The sequence below is a fragment of the Thermobia domestica genome, chromosome 14, assembly GCF_964235325.1.
Source record: "Thermobia domestica chromosome 14, izTheDome1.hap1.1, whole genome shotgun sequence".
Lineage (NCBI taxonomy): Eukaryota > Metazoa > Arthropoda > Insecta > Zygentoma > Lepismatidae > Thermobia > Thermobia domestica.
Window position 1 is genome coordinate 130,954,191 of NC_137467.1, and position 14,931 is coordinate 130,969,121.

The following is a 14,931-nucleotide window of genomic DNA, read 5'->3' on the forward strand; positions in this document are numbered from 1 at the left end:
AGATATCACATAATTACTGTAAAATTAGCGGTATTTTAATTTCGCCGGGATGAAGACTCTTAAGCGCCATGTACGCTCCATGGAACCGACATGTCCACTTTGTTTCGTTACTTTTTTAGGAGACCGTAAGTCCGATCTCGTTGACACTTCTATTAGAAGGGTTTTGTGCTAACGGTTCAGCAACATTGCATTTTTTTTTTTTTAATCTACAAAATTAATATAGCGGCCCATTTAAAGAAACCACAAAATTCACTGCAGCGCTCAAAGAGTTAATATCTTTTTCATCAGTGTGAACACAAATGGTTATTAAAATAATGGAAACACTTCAAGAAAATTTTTAACTAATTAATAGGCTAAGAACTGCTCTGATTCGTCAGAGATGGAGGTATCCAAGTCATGTGTGTTATCGAGAAGAATACTGTATCATTCCTTATGCTGTGCAGCACTGTATATCCCTAGTGAGAATGGAGGAAGGTACTACTCCGGAGTGAGCTCCAGGGAAATATTTTGCTGTGCATGTTTTTGGTTTTCGAGTTATGAGCTGAAGAGTCAAAGGTTGCGTTCAGACCTAATTAAATTTTCGCAGAAAACATTTCACAGACTTAAAACAAAAATTAGGACGAAATAATCGAACAAACCTGTTCATTTGAGGTTACAATTACATGTTTGATTACCGATGGGTACTCATGTGGTTTGAGTCCCACGTTAAGTTGTACGTTCGCGACTCATATAGCCTCGATGTTAAAATGGGACGCTATTTATAATAAGAAATGTATTACGATCAATGAAGGAACTTTTTCCGTAATCAAGAAATTAGTTACAAGTCTTGTTAAAACTATACCTAAGTACTTAAATTGATTCACTTCACGTATTTCGACACTTCTATGCTTTACGAACTTTGTTCCACACCATGTACTTAGTCTTATCTACGCTCACTTCGAGGCTGATTCTTTTACACGCCATTCGTATGTTGCTGCACTATGTAAATCATCCCTTGTGGCCCTGTAGTTGCTAACGCTTTCGCCTTTGGTGTGAGCAGTCCCGTGATCGATTCCCGGGGAAACACTCGGTCAAAAAGTATAAACGCTTTTTCAGGTCAGCCATCATCACTCATACCAGGCAAATGCCAGGATGGTACCTAACAATGGTCCCAAGGCGCTTCCCCATTCCGTTCCTGCCCTCCAATTCCCCGAAAGTGTGATCGCCGAGAGGTATCATCCCTCATACTTGACGGACAAACATAACTTTATACTTCGAAAGCCCAGAAATCTAATTTCTAATCTTACCTAAATAATCTCTTATGTTCACAGTAGCCACTTACACAAGAATTGGTTCAGTCAACTCAAGGCTATTCTAAAGTTATTTATTATCTTTCATTTTCCAAACAGTAATCTTACAACTCTTGGCACGTAATGATTTCAAGGAATGGCCTAAGGAGAGGAATTCCCCCTGGAAGTACCTCCGATCATGCTCAACTTGGGTTACTAGTATTTTCGCTTCACTACTTTCAACCTCCCCTATTGAAATAATAAACACTTCTGACCAGAGTATATACACTTGTTTATTAAAAACTAAATTCCAGTGTAACAGTTTCAACAACGTAACGTTGTCTTCATCAGACACTAACTCTGATGTCTGTGATCAGAGTTAGTGTCTGATGAAGACAACGTTACGTTGTTGAAACTGTTACACTGGAATTTAGTTTTTAATAAACAAGTGTATATACTCTGGTCAGAAGTGTTTATTATTTCTTTAGTGAGTTCCAGAGTCGTGATGGATAGACTCCCCTATTGATATTGAAAACCTTTCCCTCCCCCCCGGAAACCTTCTGAAATCATCACTGCTCTTGGAAATTCCGAATTCTTCCAAGAACCGTCTGCTTTAACGTCTACACATAATCTGGTGAACCGTATTGTCGTACTCCCTCGTTCTCTCAAGTGCCAGTATCGACCTATTAGTTCTGAACACATTCACAAATCTCCATTCACTTCATAGACTCAGTTGTAGCTAAATAATTGATGTTCTTGTCTTCTGTGCGTGAGACCCAAGTTTGACTATCGATGGGATCTCGTGTGGTTTGAAAATGAAATATTTCAGTTTAACATCCAACAATCATGCCTTTTAGGCTAAGGGAGACGATGATTAGGGCACGTTAATGTTGGAAGACCTGGTGGAATGAGATAGTGGGAGGAAACGAGAATAACCCGAAAAAACCCCACGGACATGATGTTGTCCACCACAAACTAACTTGGCCTGGAATCGCACCAGGGACCCCACACACCAGAGGTATGCGCTCTACCACTGAGGCACCGTCCCCCTCTTATGTTGAGTCTCACGATTCACACAGAACCGATGTTAAAATGGGACGCTATTTTATTTATTTATACGTATTTCTGGCCATTACTGGTAACTACGACCTTAATCCCGTCACGTATGAGGGATGATGTCCCTCTGCGAGCACACTGTCTAGAAAAGGAAGTAACCTGGGACCTGTGTGTTAGGTACCATCTCGGCATTTGTCTGGTGTGAATGACAAAAAGCTCAGTCAGAATAGCTGTCCTTTAAAAAAAAAAAAACTTATACTTTTCTGACCGAGTGTCGCCGCCGGGAAATTGGACGCTAAACACTTTAAGCTTTTCCTCTAAGCTTACCTCACATTTTGAAATTTAATGAACAACAAAGACAATGAAGAATAAAAAAGTAGAAAGTAACCCAGGTAATATCTGCACAATACATCATGAGCTGACAACTGTTTCCAAGACCGTGCATATCTATCTATATATATAAAAATGAAAATGACTATGTTTGTGACTTAATAACTCTTGAACCACCCGACCGATCTCGATCAAACTTTCAACATGGATGAGGTTCGGGCCTGGAGTGGTTTTTGTTATTAAACTTTGACGGTGCAACGTAAGGAAGGGGGAGATATATAAGAATGATTGAAAACGAACAATACTGGTGTCGAAGCCACAGTTTTCGTGGTCGTTGAGACGAATAGTGATACTTCCGATGTAGTTTATATTCAAATTCAGCCCTGTAACTTGGGGGAGGGATATATAAAAATGATCGAAAATGACCGATATCAGAGGGTACTTCAGTAATAGTAAAAAGTGACTAACTAACGGAATATATTACTATTTTTTCTTATTTTATCCCATCGAAGCGGTTAATCGACACTAGTAGCGTATAAATTTGGATGCGCAACAATTATGACGTCATAAACTGTGTACTCTAATTTCAAAACTGCATACGCTCGTAGTATACGAACTAAGGTCTGGAAACTATTATTAGTTTGTTTAACAATATTTTATTTATACTACCAGGTTCACTTCCTACATTTTTTATATTTTTCATTGTCTTAAAATTATTCACTATTTTCTTTTTTAAGTGGAACTTAAGACTTAGCTGAGAGAAGACCCTTAAGTAACAAACGAAACTTCAATTAATTTCCTTCATCTAAACACGCAGTTAAACTACACGAATGTTACATAATATCTCGTAATATGTTTGAAGCAACAACATTTCTCGGTAATTGTTACAGTCCGTTTTGTCATTTCAGACGTATATTTTTTTGTTCTACGGAACTCCATGAACTGTACTTGTTGACAAGTTATTTACACGTGTCAACTCGGAAACCATCTCTCGCAGCACGTGTATGATATAAACGTTTTATTTTATTGTAACACAAAAAATCCATTTGAAATCTCGGTGTAACAAACAAAACTCTTGTGTTTTTGTGTGTGTGTAGAATTAGACAGAAATTCACGAACAAATCTTTCATTAAAAACCTAAAACATTTTCTCCACTGTATCATTCCTATCAAAGAGTGCTGCTCAAATCAAGACTACATCGAATTTCACCCGACCGTGCGTAAGAAACGCATGCCTTTGCTGCGCGTAACTGATGACTCAATAAAATCGCGCTCTACATTCAGTTCAATAAAAGCTTGACTGAATAAAGTTTCTCAGCGTCAATACATACAAAGTGCTGTATTATTATCAGTTACCAGAGAAATGCAAGTCAAATGTGTAATAAATATTAACTTTCACTTGCTAGCTAGCAACTCGCGCATGGTTGGTTACAAACAGATACCTTTACAGAAACTACGGCAATGTCAAACATTATTTATTTGTAACTCTTCTAAATCTAAACACTTCCACTCTGTTTCGCCCTCAAAATTGTACAAATTTACTTTCAACAGCGAACTGAAGGACTTAATAGATATACTTCTCACTTACAACACAGTTTCCACTATTCATTCGTATGCTTTAATCTGATTCAACTAAAAAATCGATCCACTTCTTCAAAAGAATTAATATACCTTTAATTCTGATTTAGATTACATTCTTCCCGAATATCTTAAGTTATAAATATATAAGCCTGCTCCTGCGTATGCCCTGTCAGGTTTCAAGATAATGTAGGATTTCAAAGTCTATAGAGGTTGTTCAAGCCTACGTTTGGCCGATTCCGTTCCTTCCCCCTCCCGGGCAGAATGGACTCACCCAACCTGGCTCATGGCGTCCTGCAGTGTTGTAAGTGGCTTCCTGGGAACGGAGTTGTTTTTCCGCGCGGACGACAATAACGCACAAAACAGGACCATTGTTGTGAGTGTTGTGTTAAATTTGTTTCCAAGTGTGTGGGTTTCCGCTCTGTGACCAAAATGCCGCACAAACTAAGCCGGTTTTGGGAAGGCTATGTTGCGGCTATTTATGACACCCACTTTAGTGTTTCTGTCATTAGAAAACAGTGCAAGAAGAATGGTTGCAACATCAGTTTAAGTGGAATAAAATATGTTATTAAAAAGTACAAGGGCAACGAAGCTCCACCATCTGGATCACTAACGAAGTTGCCTAGGAAGCAGGAATGCACCAAGGCCACCTCCACCATGCAGAGGAAACTTCGCAAAATGGCAATGCAAGAAAATCCACCAACATGAAGGTGTATGGCTAATCGCCTTGACGTGTCTTTGGGGACTGTGAGCCGGACGTTACACCATCAACTCAAGCTGGAAAAAGTCATGAAAGCTCGCGGCCATCTTCTCACGGATGCCCACCAAAAGGAACGAAAGTGTAACGCCCGGAAGCTGTACGAACGGCATCTGGCAAAACAATGGTGGATGTACGTCGTAACGCTAGATGAAGCATGGATTTACCTTTCCGACTGCGGCAAACCGAGAGCCATCATGTACCGAGAGAAAGGTACCAAGAACTTCAGAAGGTGGGCCCGTGTCTGTAAAGAATCCTTCCCAAAAGGGTTTATGGTCGTTACTGGCTACTGTTACCGAGGTAAACTGAAGATTCGTAGGGTGGCGAAGAACTGCAAAATAAATTCGCAGTATTTTCAGAAGCAGATCATGCGGCCGATCTACGAGCATGAGATTCCAACAATGTACGGATATAATGCCAATCTGGTGCGCATTCACATGGACAAGATCGTCCCTCGCATTCTACAGGGAGATGGAGGAGGCAAGTGGTATACAGGTGATACCTTTCAATGAGGTACCTGTTAAATCTCCAGATGCAAGTCCTAGGGACTACTGTGGATTTGGATTGCTGAAGCGGGCTTTGGGAAAACGGCGTGTGACAACTGTGGAAGGACTTTGGAAAGCTGTGCAAAGGGAATGGGACAAGATTCCCCTCCCAGAAGCCTATTACAGTGGAAATTACGCTGTCGGGCTATTGTTAGGAACCAAGGGAAGCACATCGAATACTTACGGACCTGACGCCATGGATTCTTCTAAATTTTTAGGTAAGTCGAAATTGGCCAAATGTAGACTAAACAACCTCTGTACAAGTTGTGATCAGATCAGTCGCACAAACACTATTATATGCAACTTTTTACCACTGCCCCAAATCCCAGGGGGATGAGAGAAACGTTCCCACCAATCTTGGAACTAGGGGGACTGTCCTCCAATAATCCGATTTAAAATGTGTTTTTTTCGGAGGGAACGAGATTTGTGTCCGACTGTCACAAAAGAAAAGTGATATGAAATTGATATCCCTTGCTGTATGATATACAACAGGATTCACTTCAGAAATCACATTCATCTACCGCAATATGAGTCTCACCCCTGATCCTCCACAGCATTGTTTTTCAACTTCATAAATATTTTGAACATCGCCTTAAAAAAATATATATGGAAACGGTCTTATACATCTCCCTTCTCCCCCCAATGTTGAAGACAGATTTGCGCCGCTGCTTTTTACAGCACTAGAAAAGCAACTGCGTTTAATGAAATGCTACATGAAAGAGCAAGAATGAGATCAAAAGCTAGCGAAGACTGATACTGTGAAACGCAAATTAGTCTTTTTGCATTATTGTTACGGATTAAAAGAAGTTTTTATGGTTTCATGAAGCATTTGATTCGACTTCGAGACTAGAACTGAGGTGAGAGGTTCAGGCACATTGTAGTCTATACTACTCTTGTTCCCGATAACATCGAATCGCGGACAATACACAAGAAGAATCAATCGTTTTCATTGATTCAACTCATTTCAATATTAAGCCACTGACATCACACAACCTCTGTTACTCCATAACAGAAAGAACGAACTATTCGACTAAGTCGGTCGTGCTGACTGATGTTTTCGAAAGAGCAAGTCATATCACTGTACTCATGTCCAAAATGATTGTCGCATATATATAACTGTCTCCTTGTAAGAATATAATTTGATAATGATTTTGCAGGGTACTTTTTTAACACTGATACTGTGTGTATAATCGGGAAGTGTATATTTGTGGTAAATTTCATAGGAAAAGAATTATAAATACGAAAATTAGAATGAGTAAAACAAAATGTTGCTAAATGGACAAGAAAGTTTTATTTTCATTTTATTGTTCTTATTTACTGCTCTTTTGAAATAAAATTTGCCACATACATGTCTTTGCCCATTATACACATACTAACGGTGTAAGAAATACTGGGCGAATTCGTTATCAAATTATATTCCTAGAACAACACATTTATAGACATGCGACAATAATTTTGGACATGAGTGTACATGAACAAAATACATGGCATGCTCCCGCTTAGCCCAAGGTTGCGCGAGTGCCACATAATTTCTGATATTGCCTGGCATTATGAGGCAACTACGGAGTTGTTTGGACGAAGAAACAACACGAACTCGGGCCTAGAAAGACTACAATAACGGCGATGGAAATCGATGTATTGATAACACATCATTTAACTGTAAGTTATCTTGGTCGGTAAAGCTCTTGTTCGATCTAATGTCGTATATATATTTAAGGTAATAAAAAGACATGAAATTTTTAATATGCCCTTTAGGTTAAGGAGACAGGTGTTAGAATGAAAATTAATGATTATAAGCCTTGAGCTTTTGTTTTGTATCCTTAAAATGTAATAAAGAAATAATGGCCATGTTTTTTTAAACATTGAATTAGAACTGGACAATCTACGTAAAATTGCCAATCGATCAGTGAAAACGCCATCTTTCTAGAGCCTGTAGTTTCCGAGATATCACTGTTGAAACGATTGACCACAAACATATAAACACCCACAACATATAGTTTAAAAGAACTCGGAAGATGGAAACATAATTCACGTGCATTGGTTTTAGAGAAGACTTATTAAAATACAAAGGCTTTGGACAATAGTTTTAAAACAAAATTTATGAAAAAAGATGTATTTAACTAATTTATTTAAAGTACACATACTCAAAATGTTATGTTTGTCTCTGTTAAACGTGAAATCACGCATAACCGTAAATGAAAGATTTGAAAGCCGAAGTTATAAGTTGGAGCTCAGTCACTTTTAAATGTTATTGTAGCATTTTAATAGATCGACTAGCTGAACCTGTGCTCTCTACACAGCCTATCATTCGCATATGAGCATAAATCTCCTTCTCATTCCTCACAACATATGCACATGTCCCTTTACAGACACAAGTGAAACACGTCTTCATAAAAAAATCGGCAAGGGGTATCATAAATGGAAGATTTTTTCGATTATTTTTTCTCAATATCTCGCACCGTTTGCAAGATTTGAGCATACTTCCGGTTGGAGTTTCTAATTCATGTATGACCAGTGTTTTCTTTCTTCTTGCATGCAGTATGTAGTAAGCAAAAACATGACATATACAATTAATTATAATGTCAGTTATATATGGTGTTCATTGGGCAAAACACTCAAAAAATAAAGATTTATCTTAGACTCAAGAAATGCTTATCCTTCCTTTTTCATTATTATTTGCCCATGAAACATACGCCTGAGACATATACAACCCCAATATACAACAATGTGGTGTTGGAATGTAAAACGCGTAGGATATGCTGCTTTAGTTTTTTTTTTTTTTTTAATTTCAACGCTTTCAATGTACCCTAAAAATGTAATAAAGAAATAATAATACCATGTCTTTTTTAAATATTCAATTAGAACTGCACAATCTACGCAAAATTTGCAATCGATCAGTGAAAACGTCATCTTTCTAGAGCCTGTAGTTTCCGAGATCTCATTGTCGAAAGGGTTGGCCACAAACATATACATTTCCAGTAACGTATAGTTTAAAATAACTATAAAGATGGCAGCATAGTTCATTTGCATTCATTTTGGAGAAGGCTTATTAAAATACAAAGGTTTTGAACACTAATTTCATATCATAAACTTTATAAAAAAGATATAATTAACTAATTTAGACTATTTAAAGTACAAATACTTAATCTGTTTGTCTCTGTTAAACGTGAAATCACACATAACCGTAAATGAAAGATTTGAAAGCTAAAGTTATTGGTTGGAACTCGGGCACTTTTAATTGCTATTGTAGCATTTTAATAGATAGATACGTTTGTGGACGTTTATATGGTTGTGGCCAATCCTTTCGACAATGAGATCTCTGAAACTACAGGCTCTAGAAAGATTTCACTGATCGATTGAAAATTTTGCGTAGATTGTCCAATTCTGATTGAATATTTAAAAAAACATGGTCATTATTTCTTTAGTACATTTTTACGGATACACTGAAAGTGTTGAAATTAAAAGAAAAAACTAAAGCAACATATCCTACGCATTATACATTCCAACACCATATAACTGTATAATGGGTTGTATACCTCTCAGGTGTTTGTTTTATGGCCAAATTATAATGAAAAACGATGGATAACCATTTCTCCAATCTAAGTTTAATCTTTATTGTTTGGAGTGTTTTGCCCAATGAACACCATATATCACTGATTTTTATCATGACGTCTTTCACTTGTGTCTGTAAAGGGACATGTAGAGATGTGAGGAATAACAAGGAGATTCATGCTCATATGTGAATGATGAGCTGTGTAGAGAGCGCAGGTTCAGCTAGTCTATACATTAAAATGATGGAAAAGTTTGTTTGTGGCCAATCTTTTCGACAGTGAGATCTCAAAAACTACAAGTGCTAGAAACGTGCCGTTTTCCCTGGTCGATTCCAAATTTTGTGTTGATTTGTCAGTTCTCATTCAAATTTTCAAAAACAAAAAACTTGTCTTTATTTTTCTACTCCACGTTTTAGGTGTCGTTTCGACCCTATTAGTTTAATATTGCCACTAGGACGTAAAGGTTGATACCCTTGTGATAAGCAACCCATATAAGAGCTACGTACAGCGAGTTGATGGACATTTCAGGCGCTTTGCTTTAACCAGATTGACGAAACTTACTGCAAGCTGGCAACTTCGAACGCTTGTGGACCCATATGTGACATACTCGGATATGAAATTACAAGAAAGAAATCTGCATTTGATATCTATCACTTATCGAAGTTTGCAACAAATTCCCCCCAAAATTATGTTCATTACAATACTACATTTATATGTTTGTTTACAGCAATTCACTCCCTTTGATGGGTCTTTCTTTCCTTTACGTGTGTCTGTAAAGAGACTTGCACAGATATAGTGAAAAGTGGGAAGGAGATTGACGCTCATATTAGCCTTGTGCGCTGTGTAAATAGCGCAGGTTCAGCTGTTAAAATTTTTAAAAGAACTAGTCAATAAATAAAGCGTAACCTTGTTAAGACCAGGAGGGGGCGAGTGGCTATATAAATGCATATTCGAACTCGGTAGTGTGTGTTAACTTCACCCAGTCAATTGGTCATCAGTATTTTAATTTTCTTGATCTACAGTACGTTTCTCCATTTCCGAAACATTTCTAGTCACCTCACCACATTGATCAAACTGCTAAAGAAACAAACTCCTGGGGGCCGTAGTAACTCAATGGCAGAGAGCTCATATCAGATACTTTGGGTCACTGGTTTGATCCGAGCTCGCCCCAAATGAGTTTTGTGATGAAAAACAAGCATACATGGGTTTTGAGGGGTTTTCCCGTTTCCTACCACTTTCTTCATTACAACATTCCGTTTATTACCATAATCACAGTCTTCATTAGCCTCAAACCACGATTATGGGACGTTAAATTTTTAAAAAATCCACCTGGAATTGAATTCGAAATCACGTGCATTAATTCGCATACACCTAAGAAACTACAGAGATATCTTTTAAAAAAATGCATAGGTTTCAAATGTGATGCATTATTTAAATGGTTTACGAAGAATTCATTGAGAAACTTATGGACTTAATATGAACCAAGTCACTTATGCATGAGACTATTTTCCATGCTTTCGTGGTAGCTAAGGGAACAGTCATCAGCATTATTAGTCACACAGAACTAAAGAATGGCGACAAGAGTATCCGCCTAGCACTGACTAGATAGGTTTTAGATACTAGCAACTGAACAGCATGTGCATGTGGGTCGATCGGTAAATGAATGTGGCATTCAATTACTTGATGACGTTACATGAGCACGCAAATAATGAATCAGATTAATGTCGCACACGCGTTGTTAGATTATTACAAGATGACAACATGAAACATCCTTCCACGAACTGAATTAATAACCAACATTATTCATTTAAACTAGAATTTACAATTTTATTTTTTTAAATCCAAAATTGGGACATTTATCAAAGAGGGCGAACAACGTGAGTTTAATACAGTGTATCTTGAAATTTTAGGGAAATAGAGAACTTTAATATTTAAATAAGTTAGGAACTAAAAACGTTTATAGGAGCACGGTGGCACAATGGCAGAGCGCTTACCTCTAGTGCGAAGGGTTCTTGGATCGACCTCAGGCAATAAGAGTTTGTTGAGATCACCGTATCCATGGGTTTTCTCAAGGTTCTCCACTTTCTTTTCACATTTTCGTTTCAATCCTTTATAATCTGCCTTCTAAATTTCACATTAATAGCTATATGTACAGGCAGCGACAAAAGTTCTTTCCGTTTGATGAAGTTAGTTTCGTAAATAACTTCAGAATGGAAGGACAATTTGAGTTTTCAGTAAATTAAAAAGAATGTAATTTTCTGTACGTTCCAGCCATACCACCGTTATTTCCAAAATAAATTTTACCAACGAAAAGAACTTTTGTCGCTCACTGTACATATTCCTATCATTAAAAAAAAATAAAGTATGATAAATTACATAGTTCTGCCCGACAAGCTTTGGATTATGGGAATTCAGATATATCTATCATATCCATAAAGTAGAAATGTATAAAACACGTAACATTACTACAAAGTTTTATTTTTAAACAAGTGAGTATCGTTTCACAGTGTGAAACGAAGACTTCCAAACTAGTCTATACAAACTCAATACTTAAACTTGAAGTAGTACAACAGAGTATCAAGATGAAATATATGACCTGTTCCTCGGATGAAGAATCCATACCGAAAAGCCTTTAATCGCTATCCCTTACGGTTATTGTGTTACGGCAATAGATTGTAACCAAAAATCACTTATTTCAATCATCAGAAGTTTAACGGAAAAGACAGAACCTATTCTTGGCAAGCTGAATCGATTTTTAAAGAATCCGCATCCGATTCTCTTACCGTTTTTCTTCCATACAAATCAGTATTGAAACTGATACATTCGAAACACATCCTGTTTTGCTACTGTGTTGCAATATCTTGAGGTGCTGAATCGTTTGGAGAAAAAAAAATCTATCTTAGTTTTCGTTGTATGGCGATAAACGTTAAAACTGGAAGTGGCTTAATTTAACCACTTCCGGTTTGGATAGAGCTTCAGCAAAGATGGAACCTATTGCTGGGACGCTGAAAACACAAAGGCCGTTTCTCGATATCTTTTACCGTTTTGCTTCACGAAAATCAGTACTGAATACGGAATACAAAATTTCAACAACTTCCTGTTTCAATACAGTTGAAGATTGTCACATGTTATCTTGAGACGCTGAATCGTTTGGAAGTAACCACTTCTCGCTATCTGCTACCGTTTCCGTTCTTTGGCGATAAACATTTAAACCGGTATCGAGACCGGAAGTAAATAAATTTGAACTACTACTTGTTTTGCCAGGTGCTGTCGATTGTCATGTATGTTGTCTTGAGACTTGAATTGTTCGTAAAAATACAGCTTCTCGCTATGTCACAATTTTCGTTCTATGGAGATAAACATTGAAACCAGAAGTGGATAATTTTGACCACTTCCTGTTTGAATAAAGGGTTAATGGAGTAAATGAATACCATTCTTGAGATGATGAATCGAGTGCAAAAAACGCACCATGATAGCATTTACAGTTTTTCCTTTACGGAAATCAGTATTGAAACCAGACGTAATAGTTAATTTGAACCATTTCCGTTATCTGTAGTGTTGTAGATAGGCATAATATGTTGTCATGAGACGATTTATCGTTTGCAAAAAAAAAAAAAAAAAAAAAAAAAAAAAAAAAAAAAAAAAAAAAAAAAAAGCTTCTAGCTATCTGTTACCATATCCGTTCTATAGTGATAAACTTCAAAAGCGAAAATGGCTAAATTAAACCACTTCCGGTTTGAATAGATAGTTAATGGAGGAGTCGGGATCTCTCCTTGGGACACGGAATCGATTAAAAAACCGCTTCTCGGTCTCTTCCAGTTTTTGCTCGTAATACCTGTCAACATACGAACAGACAAAGTAGTTTTATAAGACTTCCGACATCTAAACATAACAGTTTGGAAGTCTAAAAAAAATAGGAAGTTTTAACTAATCACATTTATTCAACACGAAGCGATCGTGAAGACTTGGAATTAAACCATGACACTAAATCCTGAAAGAGGGAGAGATGCTTTATCTCGGAGTACACATATTAAAGACTGCACATAAAAAGCCATATCGTAGTGCTAGTAGGCCATCCTTTGTCATGCAGTAATGTTACGCTATGCTCATATGATTTTGCTTGAAAATTTTAAAAACTATAACCACTCTGCTTCACGGAGAAAAGGAAAAGAGAGAAATGCTCCACAAAACGATGCCAGCCACCTACCTATTTATGTCACCAGTAGAGTCCAAACTTTTTAGTGGCAATGTTGTTTCATAAGCAAGCAAAGAATGAAGTGATTAACATGAAACAAAATATATGCCAAAATTATCAAAATACAGCCGACCTCAAAGCCTCAGAGTATGCATTTTTCTGCAGAAGGGTAGAATTCCGAGTTTTCTTCGGTATACAGACAATTGAGAAAATTGTAGTAGTCAGTATTTGTGTGGTCTTCATTTGATTCTTGGGGTTATAGCTGCTTGGTTGACTCAAAGTTTGAAGTATCTTTCTGACAAGGATGGTACTCCGCGATATATGCAACCCACTGTGCAGTGCTGTCTCGCTAGATGCCTATACGAATGGCGTTTGTATCCTTCGTGTTTTCCCATCTTCGTGAATTGAGATGAATCTGCGTCTCTTTCAAATACGGGCGACATATGCACCCAAAGCAAAAACACATATTTTCTGTTTTCGTTTCTTCTTTCTTCCAGCTCCTTATCACCCTCTTCGCTCATTTCCGTAACACACTATGACAATGTTGTACACGTTATTGGTCCATTTCCGGATGTTCTGCTTTCTTCGCATGGGTGTGTTCTACCTGATTGTCTTGCGTCGATTATGGGTAGTATTTCGTACATTTAATGTTTTCCGATATCTCTTCTCGTACTCGCTATATTCCACATAATCTCATTTTGACCCAATTTTTATGCCCCTATTTGACCCTTTCAATGCGCTTGTTGGCCGAGATTATATATATATATATATATACGTGTCGCTTCTTTTTCGATGATCTCTATGTCTGTGCAATCTCATCACAATCGGTGTGTTACACCGGGGTACCCAATCTTGTGACCACCAAAGGTAGGCCTATATGAGGATCTACAGTTTTAACATGGAATTCAAATCCTGGCCCACCGCGCCTTGTGCTAATATACAACCACAAGTCTTCATCTTGTCTGTAACCCATTTGCCTAATGTGGAATCAATGGGGCAGTGAAAATGATGAAGAACGGTGGTTCAATGGTAAAGCGCTTATTTTTGGTGTGAGACGTCTCTAGTTATATCTAAGGCGATGATTTTATGGTAGGCAACATCGTATCCGTGGGTGAAATCAGGGTTGTTCTTTTTCTCCCCATATTCTCATACCATGAATTCTTTGATAAAAGCAATCAATTTAAAATCTAAACTACTTGCCCAAAAGCCATTTAGGGACAGGGTCTACCACCCGGCTTGTAGTACTCACGTCTTTGGGTTAATGCGTGGTGATGATGGGACGCAACAATCCCAACACCCTCAGCCATCTTTTCTGTAATCACATCCGGCATTGCTTGACTTCGCAGACATTACCAGTGCGGCTAGAGCGCTGGATTTCATAATCAACTGAGTCGACTAGCAGGGACTCAAACTTCGATTTGCCGCCTAGAAATGGAGGGATGAAGGTGTGCCACGAAAGCATGAGTTTTTTCTCTTACATTCTCTATCAAAAATTAGTGATGAGCGCAAGAGTCTTGGTCTTGCAGTTTTTGCAAGTTTTGCATGCCAGACCAAGACCAAGAAATCATATGCAAGACCAATACCATACCTGCAAGACCCAAGACCAAGACTCTTGCGCAACTACCGGCATTACTTGAATTTTTTTATAGAAT

At 37.7% G+C, this 14,931-nt stretch overlaps 1 protein-coding gene across 10 annotated transcripts in view; it reads right to left on the reverse strand.

The window, feature by feature from the left end:
• Positions 1–14,931, reverse strand: part of Hipk (Homeodomain interacting protein kinase) — a 139,702-nt gene that overhangs the window by 101,223 nt on the left and 23,548 nt on the right. The gene's annotated exons all lie outside the window — the stretch shown is intronic.